The sequence below is a fragment of the Phacochoerus africanus genome, chromosome X (genome assembly GCF_016906955.1).
Source record: "Phacochoerus africanus isolate WHEZ1 chromosome X, ROS_Pafr_v1, whole genome shotgun sequence".
Lineage (NCBI taxonomy): Eukaryota > Metazoa > Chordata > Mammalia > Artiodactyla > Suidae > Phacochoerus > Phacochoerus africanus.
Window position 1 is genome coordinate 1,566,785 of NC_062560.1, and position 24,214 is coordinate 1,590,998.

Consider the following 24,214-nt stretch of genomic DNA (forward strand, 5'->3'; position numbering starts at 1 on the left):
AATCCCTCCCCCCTTCGGGAAGGTGGAGCCTGGGTGAAAATTAAGGGTCGCTCCCTTCCTGGTGAATATTCCACCCAGGCAGGAGGAAGCCCGCTGTAACCAGCAAGGCAGGGCGCTGCTGGCCCTATGCCCGCCTCTCTCTAAGAGGCGTCTCTCTCACTTCGGTCAATCTTCACTCTTCTTTCTCAGTTTCCCTCCCATTTCTGAATTCCTCCTCCACAAGAACCGCCCCTTCGGGAACAGCAGGAAGAAGGCCCGCGGGTCCTCAGGACTAAGGAAGCGGATTCCGCCCAGCGGCGGCTTGGACTTGGTGGCAGGTGGGTGTGGACCCTTGGTTCCCGGAACCCTGCTCTCCAGGTGATCACAGAAGACATCTGGCGTCTTTCAGGTGAAGCGAAGATGCCCAGACCCGTGGTGGGACCTTGACCTGATGACTTACCGAATCCAAGTGCCTTCCGCCGCAGGGCTTCGAGGGTTGGACGCGTCCGCTGGTGCGCGGGGGACACTTCACCCACACGGGGTTTCATCCCTATCGCGACCCTGGTCATTCCCGCCTTGCCCGGCGACTCAGGGCTGGAAGGGGGCTGGGGGAGGGGTGCTCTCACGCTGCTTTCTAAGAGGGACTCTGGCGACTGTCCACGCAACCCACAGAGCCAGCAGGGAGCGTGCCCGCTGCGGGGGACGGCGGCTTCTCTGCTGGCTTTGGGCGCCCAGCATCACGCCGCCGACTTCTGGGTATGAGTCAGCTGGATCCAGGCAGGGGTCCCGCCCTCCTTTCCTCAGCCCCTCAGTGGTTAAGGCACACGGCAGCAGCAACAGCTCCGGAGCCATCAGAAATCCGGGCACGATTTCCCACCAGCCATGAGATCCCGGCTGGCCGACCCCACCAGAAACGCCGCCAACGCTCACCTGCCCCAACACGCCCAGCCTCCTAAGCCTCCCGCTGAAACGACTTCCCGTGAACACTGATACATCTGTATCTGGACTTTTTTTCATATTTCTCACCACAAGCGTTTTAATCGCCACGTACATTCTATCATCTGTAATAAAGCTGGATTATAACACATCTTTACAGACACAAGTGAGCATACTATATCCTTTGTTATAATTCCTATAATAAAAGTGTACGTATTTATCTCTCTGCGTATCTAGGTAAATTTAATAAAAACTTTTAAATAATTATTTGACTGTTAGTAGCAAGGTACTTACAGACCCTCTAAAGAATTCTAAGGATTATTTTGTGTCTAATTTAGTACTATATATACCTGTAATACATATAACTGGTTTCTCCTTAAAGTTATTACAATATGTATACTTTAAAATCAATTCTTTTACATTCTATCAGGCAGGTACATACCCTCATATGTACAGGATATTGCCTTCTGCTAAGACAGGTTGGGTATTTGTTTCCTGGGTCTGCCGTAATAGGATACTCCAAACTGGGTGAAGGATTTATTCTACCTCAGCTTTGGAGAAAGGTCTGGAGTCATACAGATATACTGCAGTCACATATATTTAATCTTAGTTTTAGAAGTCATATATATATATTATATTAAATATATTCATAAGTATATCAATATATATACACAGTGCCCATAAAATAGTAGCTAGTATAATTTAGTTATAGTAATAGCTAATACACATTAATGTTTTTTTCTCCTTTTGCCTTTTCTAGGGCCGCTCCGGCAGCATATGGAGAGTCCCAAGCTAGGGGTCTAATCGGAGCTGTAACCGCCAGCCTACACCACAGCCAAGTCACAGCAAGGCCAGATCTGAGCTGCATCTGTGACCTACACCACAACTCACTGCAACACCGGATCCTTAACCCACGGAGCAAGGCCAGGGATCGAACCCGCAAACTCATGGTTCCTAGTTGGATTTGCTAACCACTGAGCCATGACAGGGAACTCCTACATTAATTTTCTTTTTATCTTTTTAGGGCCGCAACCAGAGCATTTGGAAGTTCCCAGGCTAGGGGTTGAATCAGAGCTGCATGCTCCAGTCTACACCACAGCCACAGGAACGCCAGATTAGAGCTGTGTCTGTGACCCACACCAGCGCTCATGGCAATGCTGGATCCTTAATCCACTGAGCGGGACCTGGGATCGAACTCGCATCCTCATGGATACTAGTTGGGTTTGTTACCGCTGAGCCATGGAACTCAGCATTAATTTTCATGTGTCTTATGAAATCTAGAGGAAGAGCAATCAGGATAAACTTTAGGGTTGATTCATCTGTGCCAGATCCATGGGCTCAGCGCTCTGGGCATCAGCCACAGCCTGGTACACTTAAACCAAGATCGATTTCCACACAGTCCACCAAATTCTGATCTCATCACTTCTCCTCCTTTGAGGGCAGTCACGGTCCTGCGCCATCGGCTGAGGACCTGAAAAAAAAAGCACAATGTAGGGAGAGAGGGAGATGTCGGAAGAGGAGGCCACCTCCTCCCACAAACCCATCAGGATCCATCTGCAAATGGACAGTCCTCACAGGTCATAGGCTGAACCCCGGCTGCAGGACTCACCACGGCAAGGACAGGAGGAGTCTCCACGCAACTGCGCAGGACAAAAGAGCGGGAAGAGGCAGAAGGGGTTGGGACCTGCTCCCCACGTGGGAGCTGAGGGAGAGGAGAGGGGGCTGCGCCTGGGGAGGACCCCTCACTGTGGGGACACGGGACAGGAAGGGAGCTGCAGAGGCTCGGAGGAAGGCACAAAAACTGGTGTGTGGCAGGAAGGACAGGGCGAGACAGGCACAGAGGGACGTGGAAGCCCCTGTGCGCCGCAGCCTGAGGCACACAACTGCCTATACAGGTAGGGGCCGAGTGCTGGAGCGAGGGGCTTGGGGAACGGGCCTGGGGATTAGATGGCTGCTGACTGTGCAGACAGCCTGGGGGAGCAGGAGGCTAAGAAATATTCAGCCACCATGGAGGCGAAGCAGCCTTGTTCAGGGGGTGTGAGGGGTGGGGCCACCATGGCAGCCTCTGCCCCGCACAGGTCCCTGACTCAGTGAGGTCTGGGAGAGGTTCCTGGCTGAGCTGGACTGTGCCCCTGTCACAGCCCCAGCCCCTCCCACCCAGAACAGGCCAGTGCATCCCTGAGGGCCGCCCAGACCCCTCACACTGGAAAGGGCCCTTGTGCCCCCATCCTAGACCTCATGTGCTCTGATCACAACCCCACCTTCTGTGCACCTGCACCTCCAAAGCACTCACCCCACCCCCACCCTCTATGCATTTGCTGCTCCAAAGCACTCACCCCACCCCCACCCACCTGCTGTTCCAAAGCACTCACCTCACCCCCACCCCTCTGCACCTGCAGCTCCAAAGCACTCAATGCCCCACCCCCTCTGCACTTGCAGCTCCAAAGCACCCCACCCCACCCCCTCTGCACCTGCAGCTCCAAAGCACTCACCCGCCCCACACACCTGCTGTCCCAGGAGCAGTGTTTGCTGGGTTGCTCACATATAGAGATGGGGATGAAACCACAGCTGAGCCCTGGGGGTCCCCGTGACTAAGAAGGAAGAGCCGAAACCTCGCCCCGGCTGCACAAACTGTGAACTGACACCTCCACCACGAGCCCAACACATTCAGTGCTGGTGGAACATCTGAACGGACAAGGGGTGCTCCCGCAGCTGAGAGGGGTCTGGCTTGAGCAGCTGTGGGCTTTGTGGGCACGTACATGGAGGCGGGGGGACTAGACTTGGCCAGAATCTGAGCTGACTCCGTAATACCCACAGTCGGTTGAGATGTGTGACTGGTGCAGCCTTGGGTCCTGACCTCGGTGCATCTGCACTGGTGAAAACAACGCCCGAGAGACACCAGGGCCAGTTACCAACATGTTCATGCTGAAGGTGGGGCCGAGGTCGGTGCCAACAACCGTGTGCCCCGTGAGCCTGCACAACAGGTGAAAGGTGACTGGCAGAGCACACTGACAGGTGCACAGCTCCTCTCTTACTAGGAATGCTGCTTCCTTGCACCACAGGCCGGAAACACAGTCAGGAGTTCCTGTTGTGGGAACTCATGCAGTAATGAACTCAACTAGCATCCAGGAGGATGTGGGTTAGATCCCTGGCCTTGCTCAGTGGGCTGAGGATCCAATGCTGCCATGAGCTGTGCTGTGGGTCACAGAGGTAGCTCGGATCCTGCATTGCTGTGGCTGTGGTGTAGGCTGGCAGCTGTAGATCCAATTCGACCCCTAGCCTGGGAACTGCCATATGCTTCAGGAGCAGCCCTAAAAAGACCGAAAAAAAAAAAAAAGCAGAAACACAGCTCAGAAACAGATCTGGGGGTTCCTACCCCAACAACTAGGGAGAAAACCCTGCCCTGGGCAGTGACAACCACAGAGCAAAGAGGAGGCCCCGCTCAACAGCCAGTGTGGGCTCTGGTCACTACATCATGTCCCATCTCCTATCCCAGGATAACAACCAGCACGCACAGAGGAAAGAGCCAGCAGACCTCAAAACTAAAAACAGCCTTGGGAGTTCCCCTTGTGGTGCAACGGAAATGAATCCCACTAGTATCCATGAGGATATGGGTTCAACCCCCTGGCCTCACCCAGTGGGTTAAGGATCCAGCATTGTTGTCAGTGGTGGTGCAGGTTGCAGACGTGGCTTGGATCCCGCATTGTAGTGGCCGTGGCGTAGGCCAGCAGCTATAGCTCTGATTCAACCCATAGCCTGGGAAGTTCCTTATGCTGAGGGTGCAGCCCTAAAAAGCCAAAAAAAAAAAAAACCAAAAAACAGCAACAAGAAAAAAACAGCCTTCAGACCAAAAAAATACCAGACCCACACAGGCTGCCTGAAGTCACATGGAGCCCACGGCCACCTCTACACACACCCCTTGACAAGGCCCTGACCACCAGCTGCACCCACCAGTGGGCAGACACCACTCCCTCCCACCAGGAAACCCTCACAAGCCCTTAAGCAACATGACCCAGCAGAGGGCAGACACCAGAAGCAAGACGAACCACAACCCTACATCCTGCAGAAAAGAGATGAAAAAACATAGAAAGAGAGACACAAGGAGGTGACGGAGAAAGAGGTTTCCAATGAAGGAATGAGATAAAAAGTCATGAAAACAGCTAAACGAAGAGGTGAGGCAACCAACCCAAAAAAGAATTCACAGTAAGGATGAGCCATGCTCTCAGGAAAAAATGAATGCCCAGGTCGAGAAGTTACAAGAAATGTTTAACAACGAGCTGGAAGGCTCAAAGAGCAAGCAAAGGAAGGTCGACAAAACAGCATCTGAAATGAAGAGAACGCTGAAGGAATCAACAGCTGGAAAACGGAGGCAGAAGACCAAATCGGGGAGGTGGAAGACAGAGCAGTAGAAGTCACTGCCACAGAAAAGAATAAGGAAGGAAAGAATGAAACCAAGTGAGGACAATCTAAGAGACCCCCTGGGACAACAGCGAAAGTACCAACAGTTCCAGAACAGAGACAGAAAGGGCCTGAGAAAATATCTGAAGAGACCTACAGCCAAAAATGTTCCCTAAGATGGGAAAGGAAACACTCCCTCAGGTGGAGGAAGTGCAGAAAGTCCCATACAGGATAAACCAAGAAGAAACACACAGAGACACATACTACTCAAACTGACCAAAATTAAATACAAAGAAAGACATTAAAAGCAACAAGAGGAAAGCAGCACATAACATACGAGGGAACCCCCCTAAGGCTGGCAGATGATATTTTAGCAGAAGCTCTGCCAGCTAGAAGAGAGTGGCACATAGATCAAGTGATGAAAGGGGGAAGCCTTCAACCCAGAACACCCTACCCAGCAAGCCTCTCACTCAGAATTGACAGAGAAACCAAAAGCCTCACAGCCCAGCAAAAGCTAAGAGGATTCAGTGGCACCAAACCAGCTTTCCAACAAACGCTAAAGGAGCTTATGCAGGTTGAAAAGAAAAGGCCACAGCTAGAAACAACAAAATTAAACGTGTAAAAAGCTCACCAGGAAAGCCAAACATAAAAGTGGAAAATCATCCTCAGACAAATGTGATATCAAAACCAGCAATCTCGAGGAGAGAAGAATGCAGAATTTTGAAAATGCGTTTGCAATTAAGAGACCAGCACTTAAAACAATTCTGCATATATATATATATATAGAGAGAGAGAGAGAGAGAGAGACAGAGAGAGAGAGAGATCATCCTAGAGCAGCTAGAGAAAGAAGAGCATACAAGTTTGCAGAAGGAAAGAAAACATAAAGATCAGAGCAGAAATAAATGAGATAAGAGACAAAAAAAAAAATAGAAAAGATCAATGAAACCAAAAGCTGGTTCTTTGGAAAGACGAACACCTTTGATAAACCCTTAGCCAACTCATCAAGAAAACAAGGGAGACGGCTCACATCGATAAAATTAGAAATGAAAAGGAAATAACACACCCTCATACCATGAGCACAAATAAACTCAAAATGGCCAAAAGGCCTAAATATAGGAGAAGACACCATCAAACTCCTGGAAGAGAACATAAGCAAAACATTCTCGGACTTCAGCCTTTCAAATATTTTCTCAGGTCGGGCTCCCAAGGCAACAGAAATAAGCGAAACAATAAACCAATGGGACCTCATCAAACGGACAAGCTTTTGCACAGCAAAGGAAACCCAAAAGAAACCAAAAAGACCACTTATAGAATGGGAGAAAATAGTTTCAAATGATGCAACTGACAAGGGCTTAATCTCTAAAATATACAAACGACTTATTCAACTCAACAGCAAAAAAACCAACAACCCAGTGGAAACATGAGCAAAAGACCTGAATAGACATTTCTCCAAAGAAGATATACAGATGGCCAACAAGCACATGAAAAAAATGCTCCACATCGCTGATTATAAGATAAATGCAAATCAAAGCTACTATGAGGTGCCACCTTGCACCAATCAGAATGACCATCATTAATAAGTCCACAAGGAACAAGCGCTGGAGGGGGTGTGGAGAAAAGGGAACCCTCCTGCACTGCTGCTGGGAAGGGAAGCTGGTACAACCACTATGGAGAACAACAGTATGGAGGCACCTCAGAAATCTATACATAGAACTACCATTTGACCTAGCAGTCCCACTCTTGGGCATATGTCCAGAAAAAACTTTCCTTGAAAAAGACACATGCCCCCGCATGGTCACTGCAGCACTAGTCACAGTAGCCAAGACATGGAAACAACCCAAATGTCCATCGACAGACGACTGGATTAGGAAGATGTGGTATATATACACAAGGGAATACTACTCAGCCATAAAAAGAACAAAATAATGCCACTTGCAGCAACATGGATAGAACTAGAGACTCTCACACTGAGTGAAGTAAGTCAGAAAGAGAGAGACAAATACCATGTGATATCACTTATATCTGGAATCTAATATAGAGCACACATGAACCTTTCCACAGAAAAGAAAATCATAGACTTGGAGAATAGACTTGTGGCTGCCTGGGGAAAGAGGAAGGGAGTGGGAGGGATTGGGAGCTTGGGGTTAACGGATGCAAACTATTGCTTTTGGAATGGATTTAGAATGAGATCCTGCTGTGTAGCACTGAGAACTATGTCCAGATACTTACTTTGGAGCAGGACATGGGAGAAAAAAGTACGTATACATGTATGTGTAACTGGGTCCCCATGCTGCACAGTGGGAAAAAAAATGCTGTTGGGGGAAATAACAATAAAAGAATAAAATAAATAAATCACAGTGGACATTACAAAAATACAAATGATCATAAGAGACTGCTACGTGTAACAATAGGCCAATAAAATGGACAACCCGAAGAAAATAGACCAATTCTTAGAAAGGTACAATCTTCCAAGAAGAAATACAAAGTAAAAGAGACCAATTACAAGTACTGAAATTTAAACTGTGACTTTAAAACTTGGAAAAAACAAAAGTCCAGGACCAGATGGCTTCACACACAAATGCTATCAAAACCTTAGAGGAGAGTTAACATCTGTCCTTCTGAAACTCTTCAAAAAATGCAGAGGAAGGAACATTCCCATGCACATTCTACAAGGCCACCATCGCCCTGATACTGAAACCAGACAAAGATACTACAAAAAAAAAAAAAGGAAAATTACAGGCCCATATCAGTGATGAACACAGATACAAAACCCTCAAGAAAATATCAGCAAACCGAATCTGACAATATATTAAAAGGGTCATACCCCATGATCAAATGGGATTTATCCCAGGGATGCAAAGATTCATCAATATCCACAAATCAATCAGTGAAGAATCACATCAACACACTGAAGAATCAAAACCATATAGTCACCGTGAGAGATGCAGAAAAAGCTTCTGACAAAACTCAACATTTATGATAAAAACTCTCCAGAGAGTGGGCACAGAGGGAACCTACCTCAACATAACAAAGGCCATATATGACAAACCCATAGCTATCATCACTCTCAATGGTGAAAAGCTGAAAGCATTTCCACTAAGATCGGAACAAGACAAGGATGTCCGTTCTTACCACTTATTATTCAACATAGTTTTGGAAGTCCTAGCTACATCAGTGAAAGAAGAAAAAGAAATAAAAGGATCCAAATTGGAAAAGACGTAAAAGTGTCACTGTTTGCAGATGACATGATACTATGCATAGAAAATCCTAAAGATGCTACTAAAACTACTAAAGCTCATCAATGAATTTGGTAAAGTTGAAGGATATGAAGTTACAATAGAAACCTCCTGCATTCCGGTCCACTAACAATAAGAGATCAGAAAAAGGAAGGAAGGAAACCATCCCACTTACCATCACCTCCAAGAGAATCAAATGCCTGGGAAGAAGCCTACCTAAAGAGGAAAAAGACTGAACTCTGAAAACACTAAGATGCTGGAGAAAGAAATCAAAGATGACACAAATGGAAGCTATACCACGCTCTTGGGTTGGAAGAATCAATACTGTCGAAAGACTAGACTACCTAAGGCAAACTACAGATTCAATACAGTCCTTGTCAAATTACCAACGGCATATTTCACAGAACTAGAACAAAAAATGTTGCTGGAGGGGAGTTCCTGTCGTGGCTCAGAGGGTCACAGACCCAACGTTGTCTCTGTGACGATACGGGTTTGATCCCTGGCCTAGTTCAGTGGGTTAAGAATCTAGCATTGCTGCAAGATGCAGTGTAGGTCACAGAGGTGGCTCGCATCCAGTGTTGCTATGGTGTCGGTGGGCAGCTGCAGCTGCAATTCGATGCCTAGCCTGGGAACTTCCATATGCTGCAGGTGTGGCCATTTAAAAAAGAAGAAAAAAGAAAAATGGAGCTGGAGGAATCAGGACCCCTGACTTCAGACTATACTACAAAGCTTCAGGCATCAAAACAGTATGGTACTGGTACCCAAACCAGAAATACAGATCAATGGAACAGGATAGAAAGGTTAGAAATAAACCCAGGCACCTACTGTCAATTCATCTACAACAGGGAGGCAAAAATATACAATGGAGAAAGAACAGACTCTCCAATAAGTGGTGCTGGGAAAACTGGACAGCTCCATGCAAAAGAATGAAATTAGAACATTCTCTAAAAAAGACAACTTACAGAATGGGAGAAAATAGTTTCAAATGATGCACCCGACAAGGGCTTAATCTCTAGAATATATAAGCAACTTATACAACCCAACAGCAAAAAAGCCAATCAATCAATGGAAAAATGGGCAAAAGACCTGAATAGACATTTCTCCAAAGATATACAGATGACCAGCAAACACATGAAAAAACGCTCAACATCGCTGATCATAAGAGAAATCCAAATCAAAACTACCATGAGGTATCACCTCACACCAGTCAGAATGGCCATCATTAATAAATCCACAAATAACAAGTGCTGGAGGGCGTGTGGAGAAAAGGGAACCCTCCTGCACTGTTGGTGGGAATGTAAACTAGTACAGCCACTATGGAGAACAGTTTGGACATACCTTAGAAATCTATACATAGAACTTCCATATGACCCCGCAATCCCACTCTTGGGCATCTATCCGAACAAAACTCTCCTTAAAAGAGACACGTGCACCCGCATGTTCATTGCAGCACTATTCACAATAGCCAGGACATGGAAACAACCCAAACGTCCATCGACAGATGATTGGATTCGGAAGAGGTGGTATATATACACAATGGAATACTACTCAGCCATAAAAAAGAATGACATAATGCCATTTGCAGCAACATGGATGGAGCTAGAGAATCTCATACTGAGTGAAATGAGCCAGAAAGACGAAGATAAATACCATGTGACATCACTTATAACTGGAATCTAATATCCAGCACAAATGAATATCTCCTCAGAAAAGAAAATCATGGACTTGGAAAAGACTGATGGGAGGGGGAGGGAGTGGGAGGGATCGGGAGCTTGGGCTTATCAGACACAACTTAGAATAGATTTACAAGGAGATCCTGCTGAATAGCATTGAGAACTATGTCTAGATACTCATGTTGCAACAGAACAAAGGGTGGGGAAAAAATGTAATTGTAATGTATACGTGTAAGGATAACTTGATCCCCTTGCTGTACAGTGGGGGAAAAAAAAGAGCAAAGAAAAAAAAAAGAACATTCTCTGAGACCATACACAAAAAATAAACTGAAAAAGGATTAAAGACCTAAACAAAAGGCTGGATATTACAAAATTCTTAGAGGAAAACACAGGCAGAACACACTTTGACATAAATCATATAGCAATATCTTTTTGGATCCACCTCCTAGAGTGATAAAAATGAAAACAAAAATAAACAAATGGGACCTAATTAAACTTCAAAGCTTTTACACAGCAAAGGAAATCTTTTTTAAGAAAATGAAAAGGCAGCCCATAGAATGGGAGAAAATCTTTGGAAACAAAGAAACCAACAAGGGAATAATCTCCAAAATATACAAATATCTCATACAGCTTTTCATAAAAAGGAAACAAGGAATCCAAGTTGGAAAGGAAAGGAAGTAAAAATATCCCTATTTGCAGATGACATGATACTATACCTAGAAAACCCTAAAGAGGCTACCAGAAAACTGTCAGAGCTCATCAATGATTTTGGCAAAGTCACAGGATACAAAATCAATACACAGAAATTGACTGCATTTGCATATACTAACAATGAAAATCAGAAAGACAAATCAGGGAAGCAACCCTGTTTACCATCGGAAGCATCCAAAATAATCAAAGACTTAGGAATAAACCTACCTAGAGAGACAAAAGATCTGTACTCTGAAAAGTATAAGACGCTGATGAAAGAAATCAAAGATGACACAAAGAGATGGAAAGACATACCACACCCTTGGATTTGAAGAGTCAGTGTTATCAAAACGACTCTACTACCCAAGGCAATTGACAGAGTCAATGCAATCTCTATCAAAGTACCAAGGACATTTTTCACAGAACTAGAAAAAAATATCTTAAAAGTTTATTTGGAAGAACAAAAGACCCAGAATAGGCAAAGCCATCCTGAAAAAGAAAAGTGGAGCTGGAGGAATCAGGCTCCCTGACTTCAGACTATACTACAAAGCTACGGTCATCAAAACCGCATGGTACTGGTCCCAAGACAGAAATGGAGATCAGGGGAACAAGACAGAAAGCCCAGAATAAAACCCACGTGCCTACAGGCAACTCATCTCTGACAAAGGAGGCAAGAGTATACAAGGGAGAAAAGACAGTCCCTTCCATAAGTGGTGCTGGGAAAACTGGACAGCCACTGTCACAGAATGAAATTAGAACCCTTCCAAGCACTATACACGAATAAACTCAAAATGGATTAAAGGCCTAGATATAAGACCACATACTCTAAAACTCTTAGAGGAAAACATATGCTAAACACTCTCTGACATAAACCATAGCAACATCTTCTCAGATCCACCTTCTAGAATAATGACAATAAAAACAATAATAAACAAACGGGACTTAATTAAACTTAAAAGTTGCTGCACAGCAAAGGGAACCCTCAACAAAGTGAAAAGACAACTCACAGAATGGGAGAAAATATTTGCAAATGAAATGACTGACAAGGGATTCATCTCTGAAATTTATAAACACCTGCTATGCTCAATACCAAAAAACCAAACGACCCCATCGAAAAATAGGCAGAAGATCTATAACAAACAGTTCTCCAAAGAAGACATATGGATGGCCAAAAAACACATGAAAAAAGGTTCAACATCACTCATTATTAGAGAAATGGAAATCAAAAGCACTATGAGGTACCACCTTACACTGGCCAGAATGGCCACCATCCAAAGGTCTACAAACAATAAGTGCTGGAGAGGGTGTGGAGAAAAAGGAACCCTAGTACACTGTTGGTGGGATTATAAATTGGTGCAACCACTGTGGAAAGGAGTATGGAGATGCCTCAGAAAACTAAACATAGAACTACCATTTGATCCAGGAATCCCACTCCTGGGCATCTCTCCAGGCAAAACTCTCGAAAAGACACATGTACGCCAATGTTCACTGCAGCAACTCTATACAATTGTCAAGACATGGAAACAACCTAAATGTCCATCGACAGAGGAGTAGATAAAGAACATGTGGTTCATACACACAATGGAATATGACTCAGACATTAAAAGGAAAGAAATAATGGCAATTGTAGCCACATGGATGGACCTAGAAATTATCATGCTAAGTGAAGTCAGTCAGATAATGAGACACCAACATCAAATGCTTTCACTTACACATGGAATCTAAAAAAAGGACACAATGAACTTCTTTGCAAAACAGATGCGGACTCACAGACTTTGAAAAACTTACAGTTTCCAAACGAGACAGGTTGGGGGGTGGGTGGATGCACTGAGTGTTTGGGATGGACATGCAGTAAAAATTTGGTTGTGATGATTGTTGCACACCTACAAATGTAGTAAAATTCATTAAGAAAAAAGTGTGTGTGTGTGTATATATATATGAGAGACTGGGTCACTTTGCTGTACAGCAGAAATTGACACAACACTGTAAATAAACTATAATTTAAAAATTTAAGAAAAAGAACATGAAGGAAGATAATATGAGAAAAATGTATGTATGTGTATACACACACACACACGAATGGGTCACGTTGCTGTACAGCAGAAATTGACACACCACCATTAATCAACTCTACTTTGCACTAAAAAAATTTAAATAAAAGACCCTGCCCTGGATTTGCTGGATCAGAATCTGGATTCTACACAAGATCCCCTGGGGATCGTGTTCACGGTAAAGTTTGAGACTCCTGAGGTGGTCTCTGACCTCTTTTGCCTTGTTTATGCAAAAATGAGCTGTGGAGGAAAGAAATGTTTTTGCCACACCATGCGTGAGGGTGCCATCGTATTTTTCAGACTTTGAGGAAGGTCGGACCTTAGGATAAAGAACAGGTGGTGATGTTTGTATCTTTAATAAAACTCCAGGCCAATGAGGCAGAAGACGTGAGAATTTTACCAAATCAGGCACTTGGCTTGGCCAAGAATTTGTCGTCAATGAGGCCTCCCGGGTCAGGTGTGGAATCTCAGTGATGATGTTTTGTTTCTTTCTTTATCTTTTTCTGTCTTTTTACAGCTGCACCTGTGGCCCATGGACGTTCCCAGCCTAGGGATGGAATTGGAGCTGCAGCTGCCGGTCTACACCATGGCTCAGGCAATACTGGATCCTTAATCTACTGAGTGAGGCCAGGGATCAAACCTGTGTTCTCATGGCGACTAGTCGAATTCTTAACTTGCTGAGCCCCAGCGGGAACTCCATGGTGTTTCTGTTCAAGAGGTTCTGGAGCCCGTCCCTGGCTCCTGCCTCCAGCCAGGTCTTTAGTCAGTGTGTCATGGCTGCTTCTCTCTCTCCCTGAATGGGGAGTATATCTATAACGTGGTTCGATATGATGGGCGCATAGATGAGAGTTACACACAGATAAACAGATGACGGATGGAGGGATGGTTAGATAAGTAGGTGGGTAGAGACAGACAGATAACTGGTAGACAGACACACAGATTACAGATAAATGAATGAATGGATGACAGACAGACAGAGAGAGCTCGTATTGATCCTGTCTCCTTGGAGACCCTCCTAGCACAAGACCTGAGTCCACTTAGAGCTGATGTGAGACGAAGAAGGTGACAGGTGACCCAGCTGTCAGGACTCCAGGCCAGAGAACCTCCCAGGTGCTGCCAGAAACTCGACAACTGTCACTCGACGGGTTAAGACGAAAGGACTATTTCCCACAGGCGCTCAGCCACGGGGTGAGGGTGCCGTGCCTTCTTCTCCAATGCCACCTCCCGTCCTGCCAGCTGTCCTCCTCCATGCCCCAGGGTGCCCCCACCTCCCTGCCCTGAACCTGCCGGGACGCAGCCTGAAATCCAGATTCTTTCTCCCTGGACCCCCCTGCCGCCCTACACCTGGTGGCGGCTCCTTCGGGGGTCGGCCGTCTCTGGAGAGCCTTCCCTCGGCCCTGAGCACAGGGGACTGTACCTGAGGCCACCTGGACCGTAGTTTAAGCTGAAGAGTCCGTCTACTGACAGGTCACTTTCCTGAAATTTTAAGGCAAACACACCAAAAGAGAGAAGCAAATGAATCCATCCGGGCCCAGCAGCCTGTGCGGGACGGGAATTGAAAGCTCTCAACATGAGGCCTGCATGTGCTTCTCCGTCTCACTTTCTCCAGGATTCACTTTTCTCAGCAATTAGAGAGGAAACTGCAGAGAAGATCCATGGTGCCTAATTTCACGTCTCAATGTGACAAGGCATAGGCTGCCTGGAGACGGGGTGAGAGGTCCCTCTGGGGGTGAGGCCGAAAGGCGTGTTGCTCACATCCTGGGGGCTGCGGGCAGGAACCAGGGTAGAGAGAGGATGGCATCGCCCTGGAAGTGCTTCCTAAGGCAAGAGTCTGGCCCTTTAGGGGACGTGCGACAGTTCACTGCTGCCTGCTGAACAGCCCCGCTTCTACTATGTGGGAACAAAAAGAAGAGCAGGCTTTCTGATATTGTCTGGGAAAAATGTGCATGATAAATATTTCGAAATACACTGGGACAGGCTGTACAGTGAGTAGATGGAAAGTATACTTTTTTTTTTTCCCTTTTTAGGGCCACACCTGCAGCACATGGCAGTCCCCAGGCTGGGGTGGAATTGGAGCTGCAGCTGCCAACCTACACCACAGCCACACCAGCTCTGAGCTGCATCTGTGACCTACACCACAGCTCATGGCAATGCCGGATCCTTAACCCACTGAGTGAGGCCAGGGCTCGAACCCGCATCCTCATGGATACTAGTCGGATTCCTTTCCACCGAGCCACAATGGGAACTCCTATTTATGCTCTTAATAAGGTATCAGCGACAAAGTGTGTGAGTATCTGTATCTGTGTAAGCCCATGTGTGTGTATGTGCTGGGTGTATGTATGTGTGGGAACGTGTGTGGTTGCATATGTCTGTGTTTGTTATAAATGCACATAGAACTAAGGGTTCTGGGCATCATGTACGGGCCAAATCCAAGCGGAGGCGTCACTGAGATGTTCTCAGCATTGAAAGGGTTCAGATATCGTCACCACATACAGCACGGAGCCAGCGTGGGCTATGGCTTTTCCATATGAAAGTGGAGCCCCCCAAAGTCTCTCCCAGGTCAGACCACCTGTCATCCAGCTGGGAACCCGAGACCTGATTTAAGTCCTAATCATCCTGCATCAGGAAGACGTCTCACTTAGGAGGCGGCTCGCAGAGCACGCAAGGCAGGGCTACGCCAAGATCAGACACCTCTCAGCAGGTGCCATGGTAGGGGGAGGGTCACCCATGACCAGGCTGCTTGCACAGCTGGGTACCACTTTGTGATGCAAAGCTGTGTCCCATCAGTTTAAAAGACAAGCTCTGATCCCAGAGACTCGGGGAACAGCCCTGTTGCTGTAGCGCAGCCTCATGCTGCAAAGCTCTCTGGGGCTCCCTGACTGTGGCCACAGTGGCCACCAGACCTGGCCAGACATGCAAAGGTGCACCAAGACCCCATCTGGGGCAGAGTCCATTCCAGACAGGGCACAGCTTTCTTGTGGGGTCTCCTGCCTCTGGAGACGGGGAGGGGAACAGCGTTTAGTTTCACCATTTTCTCAGTGGTTCATCCTAATCCTTGGATTCAAACAGGTCTGTCCCAGTGAAAAACCCTCCAGACTTCACTCCTGCAGAAACCCCAAGGACAGAGACCCTCCTGTCACCTGTAATCTAGAAGCCAGCTCCCGCCCCATCGCCCCCCAGCATGCATGCCCTCACTTGGAGAGTTCTTTGAGGACAGGAAGAAAGCCCCCTTAGGGGTTGTTTGGGGGGTTTGTCTCAGTTTTTAAAAAGTGCCTTGTTATTCATTCTCTCTCCCAAGCCTGGCAGAGAGGAGAAGATGCAGGGCTGAGACTCTGCCGGGTATGAGCTGTGAGAGCGTGGAGAGGTCATTCAGCCTTGAAGAGGACATGACAGGTCACATATTAACTCAAGGGGAGGATGGAGAGATGGATGGATGGATGGATGGATGGATGGATGGATGGATGGATGGATGGATCAGTGACAGAATAGATACGACGGATGGATAGATGAATGGATCAGTGAAAGTACAGATATATGATGGATGGATGGATAGATGATGACAGAATAGACATGATGGGTGGGTGGGTGGGTGGATGGATGGATAGATAAATGACAGAACAGATATGATGGATGGGTAGATGGACAAATGATACAACAGATATGGATGGATGGATAAATGATAGATACAATGGACAGATGGATGGATAAATGTATAACGGATATGATGGGTGGGTGGATAGACGATAAGTGACAGAACATATATGATGGATGGACAGATGGACAGATGGATGGATGGATGGACGGATGGGTAAATGACAGACGGACAGGATGGATGGATAGATGGATAAAAGATAGAATGCATATAATGGATGGATCAATGATGGATAAATGACAGAACAAATGTGATGGATGGATGGATAGAGATATGACAGATGATAGCTAAGTAGACAGATGCTTCAATGATGGATGACACATAAATTATTGACACATGAGAGATACATATAAAGAGATGACAGATAGATGTATGGTTAGATAAGGAGGTAAGTAGACAGATACAATGAGTAGATGAGAGCCAAGTAGGTAGATGATAGATATTATGGACAGATATAATAGACAAGTAGAGAGACTGAGAGATACACATAAAGAGATGACAGGTGTATAGGCAGGTAAGGAGGTGGGTATGTGGGCAGACAGAGACAGCTGCCCAGAGGAAGTGACAGGCTGCACCCAAGTCAGGGGGAGGATGGAGGTGTTCCAACAGCATCATGGCCCTCGGCACGGTGTCCACGCCGGGCTGCTGGGAGAGGTGCTGGTCTGCAGCTACTGCACAAGCACGAGGACTACGCTGGGGAGTATTAGTGTAATTACCATAATTACGATTCTTACCACCACAGTGGTCTCACAACTGCAACAGTGTAGCATGCACAGCCACTACCACGACCACTGCTGCTGCTCCAGTTGTGACTCTGCTCCACTGACTCCAGAAATTAGTACTATGGCCACTTACTATTACCCTGATAAGCACAGCAATCACTGTGACTCCTACTACAATTACTGCTACAGCTACTATTACTATAACTAGTACCACTGTGATCATTCCGACTACACCAACTACTGTTACTATCCTGACTGCTACAATTATTGCTATGCTGTAATACCATTATGCTACAACTATTTCTATCACAACTTTTTTTTTTTTTTTTTTTTTAGGCCTGAGGCATATCATATGGAAGTTTCCAGGCTAAGAGCTGAATGGAGCTGCATCTGCAGGCCTACACCACAGCCACAGCAACACGGGATCCAGGGTGCATCTGTGACCTACACCACAGCTCACGGCAATGCTGGATCCTCAGCGCACTGACTGAGGCCAGGGATCGAACCCGCATCCTCATGGTTACTAGTCGGGTTTGTTTCCACTGAGCCACGATGGGAACTCCCATTATCCCAACTTCTTTGACTGCCATAACTAGTACAACTGCCACTGCTACAAAAACTGCAACCACGACTACCGCAAACTTCTACAATTATACCAGTGCTACGACTACAATGAGTTCTACTGCCACCCCCACCACAACCTTTCCATGTGGTGCTGCAGTTATCTCACAACTCCTCTTACTACAAACACTGCAACAATGACTACTAGCGCTACGACTGCAATTATTATAATTAGAACTACTAGACCCACCACAAGAACTACTTAACTCGACGCTTACAGCACTTAGTCTGCTACTAAGACAAACACTACTGTGTCTACTCTAGTGCCACAACTACAGTTATTACACCAATTAGTACTCCTACCACCACAGCTCTTACAGTTAACACTACAGCTCTCACTTACACAACATCTGCTACAAAGTATCACTAGTATCCTACAAGTATCGCTAGTGCTACACTGAGTCCAGTGATTAGTCCCACTGTCACCATCACACCACCACCACGTTTACTACAGTTATAATCACGACCACCAGCACGGGCACCCCCATCGCAGCTTCTGCCATGGTACAACTGCCATGACTATAACCAGTTCTACTGCAATGACTGTCACCTCACCTGCTGCTATTACCGCTGCTAAACGGCTACCATGATGATGGCTACTGCTCCTACCAAAACCGCTGGTACTACTTCAACTACCACCACAACTGGTTTTACAAGTATTCTGACTGCAACGTCTACAACTAGTACTGTAATAAATACCGTTGGTACCACAATGACTGCCAGAGCAACGGCTACACAACAACGATTTCCACTGTTGTTACTACGGCTACTCCCCTGACTATGCCTATTCCAATTATTGCTACAACAACTGCTACTATTACTACTGCTGTTAAAGAAAAAAAGGAGTATGGAAAAAGTTAAAGTGGTAAAAGCAGATTTCATTTGGGACTATTGCAATATGGGAAAAGCAACCCGTATACAGGGCCAGACTCAACTCCAAAGAGGTGACCAAGAGGGGGTTTATTGCCAAGGAGTAGGTGGGATCTGTGCACAGAAGACGACTAAGAGGAACATCAGGGGTGAGAGGATTCCCGCTAAACTGACCTACCAGCTCCTGCTGAAGGCAGAGCAAGGAGACATCACCTGCGGGTGGTGGAGAATGAGGACCCAATCGGATATGGAGGTGAGTGGATGTGGAAGTGATCAGATATGGAGGTGACCAGAAAGGATGGTGATCAGATGGGGAGGTGATCACACAGGAGGTGACCAGACATGGAGGTGATCACATATGGAGATGACTAGACATGAAAGTGATTAGACATGGAGGTGACCAGCTGTGGAGGTGATCACACAGGGAGGGGACTGGATAACGAGATGATCAGACATGGAGGTGATCAGATTTAGAGGGGATTAGATGTGAAGGTGATCACACATGGAGCTGACCAGATAAGGAGATGATAAGACATGGAAGTGATCAGATATGGAGGCAACCAGACATGGGAAAGAATAGATGTGGAGGTGACCAGAATTGAAGGTGATTAGACATGAAGATGACCAGACATGGAGGTGACCACACATGGAGGTCATCAGACACGCAAGTGATCAGATTCAGAGGTGACCAGATGTGGAGGTGATCAGACATGGAGGTGACCACACATGGAGGTGACCACACAAGGAGGTCATCAGACATGCAAGTGATCAGATTCAGAGGTGACCAGATGTGGAGGTGAACAGGCACGGAAGTGATTAGATACAGAGGTGACCACATTCAGAGGTGAGCGTATATGGAGGGCTGGGGGCCCTGGTTCATCTGAACAGGGTTCTTCCTAAAAGTGGACCAAGCAGAAATGAACCTGGAAGTCCAAAAACCAGAGGTCACTGAAGAAGCATTTAGGGGAGGCTGGTTGAGGAGACAGTCTGTGAGACTACACCTACTCCTTCTCTAACTTCTGCTGCCATCACAGGAATGGCTACTCAGTGGAAGACCCAAGAGTCACCATCAGGGAGGTGAGAAGGCAGCGGCTACACAGGAGAAGCCGATGACTCCCCAGCAAGGATCTGGGCACTTCTGTCCTAGAAGGAACTGCTGCCCTTCCACCTCAAAAATTCTAGACCTTTCGAATCCAATCATCTGTCGATGGACATATCACTTATAACTGGAATCTAATATCCAGCACAAATGAATATCTCCTCAGAAAAGAAAATCATGGACTTGGAGAAGAGACTTGTGGCTGCCTGATGGGAGGGGGAGGGAGTGGGAGGGATCGGGAGCTTGGGCTTATCAGACACAACTTAGAATAGATTTACAAGGAGATCCTACTGAGTAGCATTGAGAACTATGTCTGGATACTCATGTTGCAACACAAGAAAGGCTGGGGGAAAAATGTAATTGTAATGTATACATGTAAGGATAACCTGACCCCCTTGCTGTACAGTGGGAAAAAAATAATAATAAATAATTTAAAAAAAAAATTCTAGACCTTACGAGTTTTCCAAAGGTTGTGACCATATTTTGAAGTTAATCATCAGCCCCCTAGCACTTAAATACAAGTCATTTCCCTCCCCAACGCCCTGCATCCAGACCTTCCACATTTGCTAATTGTGGGATCTTGAGGTGCATTCTCAAACATCCTGCCTCAAACTTCTCATTTAGGAGAATCGGCCAGAAGAGTCCATACCTTCCTTCGCAGGCTGTTGTGGAGATGGAGAGAGTGGAGATGTGTGCTGTGCTAGGAGCGGGGCTTAAATCCTACACACTCTGGTCCACGATTTGCTTGTATCCTCTTCTCCTTTTGTGTCTGACTTTCCCTTGTAATTCACGCCCAGCAAAGGTGCCATGCCATGGACCGGATGAACTGCTCTCAACTCGGCTATGGCTCAGAGCCAAAGGGACCACAGGTGGCCGTGCTGTCTCGTCCGCTCCCTCCTTGTCCCAGGCGGACCCAAGCACATGCCTTAATGGAAATCCTAAGCTGAATCTCCATCTCTGAAGACCCACTGCAGACAGCAGTCAACACAATCAATGTGGCAGAAGATACCTACCTAATCCCCCCAACACGTGTAGGGCAAGGTCAGTGTTAAGAACTACGTTCTACTAAGCATCTCATGGAAGGCACACACACACAAGTACACTCACCAGGAACGGATTCATCGATTCTACAAACGGCAAGGGAATTAGATCCTGGGGACCCGGACCAGCCACTTCCGTTTTCCACATATTAAATAGGGTGCTCCGTAAAGTCAAGGGACTCGCTGGAATTTCTGCAATTAGGAAAAAGACATTTCAGCAGGCTCATGGATGCCTGGCTCTAAAAATATCCTGTATTGGGTAGATCTCTTTCCCAAACAATTGCAATTTTTTTCTTCAAAGCTCATGCCAGTCGAGGCGATTTTAGCAAGTACTTTAATCCTTTAAAAGGTTTTCAATTCCAAATTTTCACATGGGAAGATTTATCCCCCTTTTTAAGGAGCGCTAATCTACAGAGGAAAATATCAAACACATTACCATCAGCTCATTTTGGTTTCCTCCCTCACAGAAGAATATGCAAATTATTTAGTCATAGTTAGAAAATCCTACTAAAGACCTTTTGTCCCTGCTCCACAGATTGATAGGTTTGCAGACAAGGATGACCCGGCTGTGCCCTAATTTTCGCAGAACTTTCCAAAGCCATCATCTGTTTTGCTCTCTGGTTTTTGATGTCTTTCTGAACTGTGGATTAAGTCTCAAACCCTCTTTACACTTCCTGACTGCTCTGATGCAAATAATCTGCATGACGCAAAAAATGTGCCATTTAGGGGGCAAATCCACTTGGCTGCAGGATTCCTTTGCTTCCTTAGAATGGAGTTTCTCTCCCCCACAGGGTCCGGAGTGGAATGTAGTCAACTGTATTAATGATATCGATAATTACTTTAGCGCTGTGTTGGGGGGAAGAGAATTTTACAATGGCTTAATTGTGGAATTTTTTTTGGGGGGGGGGGCCACTCCTGCAGCATATGGAGGTTCCCAGGCTAGGGGTCAAATCGCAGCTGTAGCCGCCAGCCTACACCACAGCCACGGCAACACCATATCTGATCTGCATCTGCAACCTACACCACAGCTGAGAGCAACACCAGAGCCTCAACCCACTGAGCAAGGCCAGGGATCGAACCTGCATCCCCATGGATGCTAGTCAGACTCGTTTCCGCTGCGCCACAACAGGAACTCCCAATTGCGGAATTTTTCATAATGATTTCTTTTTTCCCTCACCAGTGCTTGGCGGTTTGATACCATGGCATCCTTTCTTGTGGCTGAGATGAGATGAAGCCAAACCAGAACTGGCCCTTCTGTGATTTTTCTCTTTCCATGAGCATGCATTGAGTTTTGAGTGTCTTGTATGACAATGCTACTGGAACATGTCTGGAGCTGGTTCTCTTCCAAAGCTTCACTGAGAGCTCAGCATGCAGACATTTTTCTAGTCCCTTGGCTGACACCTCTCTCTGCCCTTCCTGTAACTAGTGCTTCTGACCCATGATCCCACCCTCCTTTGCAGAAAATCCTATTTGTCACAAGTTGGCTTTGGTGACTCTTCTCAACGTCTCTAAACTGATTTGTTTTGCCCCATAAGCATTTTAAACTTTCCTCTGCATGCTGGGAACATTTTTTCCTTGTCAGTGTTCTACTTTCCCCAAATGTGATTTCTCCTAGTGCCAAGGAACTGCATCAGGACTTGACTGTCAGCAGTTATGTTTTTCTATTTCTTACAGACCATTTCTCTTGTTTATTTCTTCAGATCAAACACCCCAACGTCCTCTGAATCTTGTACATCTTTCAAATCATGTTTTTCTAAAGAAAATCTTTTCTGTCTTTTTCAATTACTCTCGTTTGTGTTGTGTGTGGTTTCATCATAAGCAACTTGCCCAGCTAATCGCCTTCTGTGTTTGTGGTATACGAGTGCCACCTGATCTGTCTTGCAGGCAGGCCACTGATTTCTCCCTCTTAGCACCCCTCTATCAGGGTTTTGTTTGGTTTTGTTTTTTTAGGGCCACACCCTCAGTACAGCCCCCACCCCCCAGGCTAGGGGTCAAATCCGAGCTGTAGCCACTGGCCACAGCCACAGCAATGCAGGATCCGAGCTGCATCTGTGACCTACACTGCAGCTCACAGCAACCCTTTAAACCACGGAGTGAGGCCAAGGATTGAACCCGCATCCTCATGGATACTATTCTGGCTCATTACTCCTGAGCCACAATGGGAACTCCTTAATTGGAGAGGTTTTTTTTTCCTTTTGTCTTTTTTAGGGCCGCACCCACAGCATATGGAGGTTCCCAGGATAGGGGTCAAATCAGAGCTGCAGCTGCTGGTCTACACCACAGCCACAGCAACACAGGATCCAAGCCATGTCTGTGACCTACACCACAGCTCATGGCAACACCAGATCCTTAACCCACTGAGCAAGGCCAGGGATCGAACCCGCATCCTCATGGATGCCAGTTGGCTTCATTAACCACTGAGCCACGACAGGAACTCCCTTGACTGGCGTTTTGACATGACGGAAGAAGTCACTGTCCTGACGAGAATTCGCTGCTCTGCACAGTGGCTGCAGTGGGAGGACTGACATATACATGTTACTACACACGAAACGCAGGGGTAAGAAGGCCCTACCGTCTGGCGTAGGGAAATCCGCTGAGACTGCGTCACCACCTACGTGGGAGAAGAATCTGAAAAAGAAGGGGTAGATGTCTATGCATCACGGAGTCGCTTTGCTGTACACCTGAAACTCACACAACTCTGTACGTCAACTCTACTCCCCCAAATTTAAAGGAGAATCTGCCCTAGGGATCAGCCTTGGGGGATGGGAAGTTCTCATGGGTGGAGAAGAGGGCAGAAGCCATCGTGCGGGGAGGAGATTCTGCTCTAGGGATGGGAGGCAAGTGAGAACAGCCATCCTCTCTCCCCATCGAGCGCATCTGCTCACTTGGGAGGCAGGTCCCAGCGGCGTGGAGAGTCTCCCAGTGGAGACGCCTGCTGCCCCCACGGAACCACTGTCGCAAGAGGAGGGATAAACGGTGAATAAAAAAGGAATGAAGGGTCGAATCACGTGAGATGCGTCTTGCGGAGGCAAACCGAGGGCGACAGAGGTCCCTGTACGCGGAACCCTCGCGGATCGTCTCTCTGGGGAGGGGATGCGCATCTCGAGGCTTCCGAGAAAGAACGAGCCCCTCAAGGAAAGAAGCCAATGAGACCTGTGGGGTCAAGGGACAGAGAAGCTTGCTGTGCCTGAGCTGAGTGGGGAGGGGAGCGTGGGGGAGATCAGAGCCTGCGTCTCTTGGGGGAGAC

General features: G+C 46.7%; 1 long non-coding RNA gene across 1 annotated transcript; it reads right to left on the reverse strand.

The window, feature by feature from the left end:
• Window positions 1–2,108: 2,108 nt before the first annotated feature.
• Window positions 2,109–23,597, reverse strand: LOC125118971 (uncharacterized). Its single transcript, XR_007132948.1, has 3 exons — window positions 23,540–23,597; window positions 21,035–21,159; window positions 2,109–2,386 (listed from the first exon to the last, which is right to left on the reverse strand). It is a non-coding gene; the product is annotated as an uncharacterized LOC125118971 (long non-coding RNA).
• Between the last annotated feature and the right edge of the window lie 617 nt (window positions 23,598–24,214).